This window comes from Pyrus communis, chromosome 17, assembly GCF_041283825.1.
Source record: "Pyrus communis isolate YQ-2024b chromosome 17, ASM4128382v1, whole genome shotgun sequence".
NCBI classification, from domain to species: Eukaryota; Viridiplantae; Streptophyta; class Magnoliopsida; order Rosales; family Rosaceae; genus Pyrus; species Pyrus communis.
Genome location: NC_142581.1, coordinates 9,743,603 through 9,750,185, shown reverse-complemented (window position 1 = coordinate 9,750,185; position 6,583 = coordinate 9,743,603). Strand labels below are relative to the sequence as shown.

Below are 6,583 nucleotides of genomic sequence, written 5' to 3'. Positions count from 1 at the left end.
AACTCCTCCAGAAAGGTTACTTCAATCTCTATATATTTGTCAAATTCTTTTTTGTTAGATTCATTCAATTAAATTCCATATTCACTCTTTGTTCATATCCTTCACACCATATTGTGATCGATAGTCTAACGACATCCGTTTCGGATCGTGTACCCAATTTTCTAACATATTATTCATCTAATGTTGAGGTGTGTGTGTGTGTATATATATATATAGGGTATACATACATAGAAACATAGTCTCACAATCACAACTAGGACACCCAATATTACAAGTAATTACTCAAAAGTAAACAATTAGAGGGGACATAAATTTTAAATCTCTGAACCCTAAACAAAACCTAAACCCTTGAAGGGTTTGAACTTTCAAAGGAAGCACATTGTTTTGCTCGGGTCGATTTATTTTGGCATGACGAGAAGGAGAAGATCATTTTTTAGTGTACCTAAAATATAAGCCGGTACATTACATGTCACATTATTATCAGTGGAAGGATATTGAAAATAGATTTTCGCTCCAAATTCCATTTATATTATGTCATATAGGGTATCAAAATGTGTTTCAAAGTGTATGAAAAAAAATCTCTCTAGAATTTAAGGAAGTCACCAGGGATGCATGCATGCAACCTCTTCTTCCAGTTGATTATTAAGAGCCGGCTGCAATAATTCTATTGTATGGGTAAAGAACAATAAAATCAAGAAATAATATATTGGAGGATTTTACTTAAATAGTTATGCTGAATAATTTATAGAAGGGTAGTTGGGCACACATAGAGGACTCACCTAACAAAGCTGTTCTCTCCCTAAATTTCCTTTATTCCTTGCTACTAAATGTTAATCCTTTTTAACACCTCAGCATTTAAATATTGTTGATTGCTTCAGTACATGCTTTGTGAACATGACTGCTAAAGATTCTAGCTAGAATTCTTGTTGAAAATTTTACTTGATGTCATCGTCTCAAAAGCCACTACTTGATTAATTAATCTTGGCTACAGATGATGCCGTAAGCTTTTTCATTACTTTCAACTTTTTTAGAACATTAAAAAAATAAGGGGATACTGAACAGAGAATATACATGTAGTTGGTAAGTTTTAAGGAAGGGTTGTCTCCTAGATATGTTGGAGTTCCGTGTCTCTCTCTTTTTCTGATCAAGACCATGCCAACAAAATCAATTATATTATTTGTGCATAGTTTTTCAAAGGGCGCCTACTTTGAAGAATTGTATTGCTAATTATTTGTGATTATTAGTGCTCCAAAGGTGGTCCATTGTTAGGCTTAAATTGATTATATTTGTTTGGCCAATGAGAGGATTTTTATTCCCTATTTAAATAGGATTAAAATTACACAAAATACTTACAAAAGCATAAAATAGTCATAGTATAAATCCTCATTCAAGATTGTTCTCCACAAAACTTGAATAAATAATTTCTACTTAAAATTAATCCTTAATTAACTATTTAAAAACCTATTTTAGAAAAAGATTTGAATTATGAATTAAACTAATGAATACAGAAAATAAAATAAAATAATTGAAATTGGTTTTGTAAATTAAATCGGCAGCAGGAAAGAAAACAATTTGAGAAAATTCGTTCTAAAATGCACTAAGGTTTAGCCATCATCGTTAACAATCCTATGTAATTTTACTATATATTTAAGAATTACATATGCAACTTTGAAGGTTAAGTTTTCCTAATGCATATTGTGCTTGTGGCATTTATGTTAATACTTGTGGGCTCGCCCTAGTAAAAAGAATTAATTACACACAATTATAATAAAAAAGAAAAATATTATTAAGAATAAAAGATAGAAAACACCCTCGAAACAAATCGTCAAAAGCGCTCTAAACCAAGGTCTAGACCCCCAAAAACGTTATTGTGTTCAAAAAGCCCAATTAAGCTTGAAACATAACTCTGCCAGCTTTGTGAGCTGGGCTTTTATTTATTTGCCATACATTAACGACTTGGCACAAAAATCTGAAGCTTTGACACTAACAAGTTGAAAAACTTGTAAACGCCCTCCTATTTAAATCATTCCAAAATTCATGATCATTTTTTGCTCAAGGGGAAGTTGCATGTCCTACATAGTTGTGCTAATTAATTTGTAGAAGGACAGTTGGGCACACAGAGAGGACTAACCTTAAAAAGTTGTTCCCTCCCTAAATTTCCTTTTTTGCTACTAAATATTTAATCCTTTTTAACACTTTAGCATTTAATATTATTAATTGCTTCGGTATATGCTTTGTGCAAATGACTGCTAAGGATTATTGTTAAAAAAGTTACTAGTGGGCAGTGTCTCATACGCCACTACTAGACTAAAAATATTGGATATACATCCCATGTCATAAGCTTCTTCATTACTTCCAACTTTCTTAGAACATTAAAAAAATAAGGGGTGAATGAAAAGAGATATATGCATGTAAATAATCTCTACATTATTTTCTATTAGTATGTTTTGAGGAACGATTGTCTCCATGAAGGATACTATACATTGTAATCTTGAAACTCTCCTGGAAGGGTAAGTTAAAATCTATCATTCACATTTACGTAAAAAAAAGTTAAGATTTTATTATAAAATTAATTGGCGGTATGAGAACTAGCTTAACTACTTAGAACATATATAAAGTCATTTTTTTCTCTAATGTGATATTCATACCCTAAAAATAAGTACATTTTAGCAGTCCCCATACTCAACAAATATTAGGTGACTGTTATGTCTATTTTCGTCTTTATACAAAACTATACTACTCTTACATTAAAAAAGCATTTTTTTTTCCACTGATTTGTTACTCATAACACTTTTGAAAATAAAGTTTATCAAATCCTCGATTGTTTTATTTTACAAATGATTATTCTCAACGCACAATAGAAGACTTTTTTTTTTTTTTTTTTTTTTTTTAAATAGCACAACAATCCCAAAACTAGCCTTACATCTAATACATACATAATATTACAATGAAAACAACATTTATTTTTCACTCTGTCCAGATAAACAAAACTGGATCTACATCAAATGGAGAAGAAATAATGTGCTAGGTTCATGTGTTGATGCCGAACCAACATCCCAAACCTCGTGTACTCGAGTTTGGACATAATCAACGTCAAAAATTTTGTTGGACATCGAATCTTTCACTGACAATTGAATTCCCTGCAGCTCCACTTCTATTTCTTTCATAGTAGGACGCTTTTTTCCATTCAAATTCAAGCAACGTCTTGCAAGATTAGCAACTACCATAATCTCTTCCTTCCTAGCATCTTTCAAAACTCGGGCATCAAGAATATCGAACAAACGATTCTCGTCCATGGAAAGAAGAAAATAATGTGATAGGCTCATGGGTTCTTGTGACTTTGTCTTAAAAATTGGTTATTTTCCCTGTCAATAGCTCAACAAGGACCACTCCATAGCTATAAACGTCACTCTTGTCCGTAAATTGGCTAGCCTGAAAGTACTCCAGGTCCAAATAACCGAATGTTCCATTTACCTGTGTCATGGTAAGGTGTGTTTTGTCAATGGCGACAGATCTTGATGTCCCAAAGTCTGACACTTTGGCTCTGTGTTTATCATCCAACAATATGTTCGAAGACTTGATGTCTCGGTGGTAAATAGGACAGGAACTGCGAGTGTAAGTATGATAGTGCTCCTGCAACTTCGGTTGCAACTCGTAACCACATTTCCCATGCAAGAGGAAACTCCTCATTCGGGTGCTGAATATAATAAGAGTGTTCCATTGTGTATAAACTCGTAAACCAAAAGGGGTACTTCAGTCTCCAAACGGTAACCCAGTAATTTAACCACATTCCTGTGAATAACTTGTGACAGAATACAATCTCATTGATGAATTGTCTCACTTCGTCTCCACTAACTACACTTTTTCGACTTATTTACAGCAATAGTTCTCCCATTTGCTGACACTTCTTTGTATACGGTACCTTGGCCTCCCTGACCAAGAATTCTCTCTACGCTGAAATGGTCCCAGGCGTTTTCTTGCTCCTCTTTACTGAACAATTTATTTTTATCAACGTTAGCTTCAGCGGAAGATAATTGCTGCCCCAACAAGAAACTGCCAATTCGTTTAGAAAACTTCTGCTTGCGGTTGGTGCCTTTCCTTTTCATATTGACTTTGTGCGACCACCATGCTCCAATGTGTATTAACAGTAGGCCAACAATGCAGCTGGTAACTGAATAGCTCAATTGGAAGAAAAAAAATCAATTGGTCAGATATTATTGTTCCTTCTTATATCTAATCTAAGTAATGCAGGGATGGTTTGAAACAAAAAAGTTTTGTAATGGAGGAGCAACACTAGAAATGCTAATACCAGCTGCCATAATCAAAGGTTATCTTTTTCTTTTTTTTTTTATTTTTTTTTATGGGATTTGAAGAGAGCAATGTGACGGCCACATTAACCCGTGATGGTCGTGCAGGTGAAGGGCATTCAAACGACACAATCGTATATTGTCACAGATATTGCCGAAACCGCATCTATTTGGATCTTTGCATTCATCAATATCTGCATTTCAATGACAGAGGAACATAAAAATCGATTGTCACTAAACTTTTTTTGGCATGATGTGGAATTTAGGTTGACAATGATCATTTTGGGGCTAGTGTCTACAAATTGATTCACGATAATTAGGCGGTTAAATCAAGCATTCGATATCTATACCTGGGGTCTGCAGGAAAATTAGTCAATATTTCATCCAATCTCATTTTGTTGTGAACTAACGTCAATATTCGAAGAAGGACTACCTAGAATATTCGAAGGATGACTACTCTGAATATTTGAAGGAGGATTTAAGCATTGTTTCTTATAGTATCGTTTCATTAAATAATTGTATAATGAGAAGAAAAAGTCTTAGACTCTTAATCCTAGAGTAGAGTATACTATATGACTAATAACTAATTAAACCAACAATTTAATTAATCAATACCAATGATCATATAAGTTATCCAATAAACAAAAATTCAATTAATCAATAACACTAACCGTATAAATTATTCAATAATCAAGAACTCAGTTCATCAATAATCAACAATTCTATTCATCAATTCATATCAATAAAGTTATGTTTTTTTCATTAAAATTTAAGTTCTTTTATTCTTTTTATTAAAATTTAAGAGATTTTTATTAAAATTTAAGTCTTTTCATTAAATAAAGTTATAGCATGATTTTTTGTTAAAATAAATTTAGCCCAAACACTTTTCATGAAAGTTTCCTTAAGAGAATTAATTGTCTTTTAAAAATCATGGATCAAAAACCTTAAAAAGCAGGTAAGACTAGGGGTGAGCAAACGGGTCCATGACACGTGGGTAGGGGCGGGTTCAAAATTTCAAAACACAAAACAGGGCGAGGCGGGTATACAAAATTAGCGGGTTGAGGCGGATCTTAAAATGAATTTTTTTTCCTTATCCTAGTCTTCTCGATCTCTCTTCCCGACTCCTCTCATTTCACTCAGACCTCTCTCTTCCTAACTCGCTCCCACCGTCCCAGCTCCGTATGCCGCCACCATAATCATCAGACCTCGATCTCTCCTCTTGATTCTCTCATGTATTCCTCGCTCCGTTCGCTGCCATCATCATCAAGCCTCGATTTCTCTTCCTAACTCACTCTTTGGAAACTAGTCTCTCCCTTTCTTTGACAAACTCAAAGGGACGAACGATGAAGTCGAATAACTCGAAACGACAAATTAGTCATCTTCTTCGTCTGACTCAGACACATATTTGCAGCGTACGACTCTGCTCATAGTCCTTTTCAGTTTTAAGGTATTATGTTTTAGGGATTTAGGATTGAAAATTAAATTAAGGTTTTCTAGATTTAGGGATTTTGTTGGGTTCTTGAACCTTGACCTCTGTTGTGTTCCAATTTCAAATCTTTTATTGAATTGAGTTTGAATCGACTAAGTTTGAAACTTCTGTTGAATTAAATTGAATTTGAATCGATTGTGTGTGAGTGTGTGAGTGTGTGTGTGTGTGTGTGTGTGTGTGAATAACTATAAGAATTGATGTACTGAATATATAATATACACACATTAGTACAAAAAAGAGTTTACGCAACGTAGGTAATGTCGTAGCGCAAAGTTAAAAAATGTTGCTTGAAAATTAGCCCAACGACAACTTTGTCACGTGCAAACTGTTGTGCAAAGGTCGTGAAAACAAGGTTTGCGCGACAAAGAAGTAACCCGCGTCGTGCCAAGAACTTTTGCGCGATGACAGTACTTGTGTCACGCAAAAAGTCTTTGAACGACGACAATACCTACGTCGTGCAAAAGCTCTTTGCGCGACGACAGTATTTGCGTCACGCAAAAGGTTTTTACGCGATGCAAGTTACTTCTTCGTCGCGCAAACCTTTTTTTTTTTTGCTTTTTCTTTTTTTGACAAAATATTTTTTATTTAATTTTTTTTTATTTATAAATATTGTAATTAAATTATAAATAATAATTAATAAACCAAGAAAACGTATTTAATTATAACATATATGAAAATGTTTATACAAGCTATCCGGACATAAAAGAAAAAACTACAACAAGTAATCGTCTAGGTTGGATGCATCAGGCTACTGGGTATCGGCTGGACAAAGTGGCTGGGAGGTCGA

The 6,583-nt window shown here is 33.8% G+C and overlaps 1 pseudogene; it reads right to left on the bottom strand.

Moving 5' to 3' along the window:
• Positions 1-2,996: 2,996 nt before the first annotated feature.
• LOC148689428 (wall-associated receptor kinase-like 2 pseudogene) lies at positions 2,997-4,170 on the bottom strand (annotated as a pseudogene).
• Positions 4,171-6,583: the final 2,413 nt, after the last annotated feature.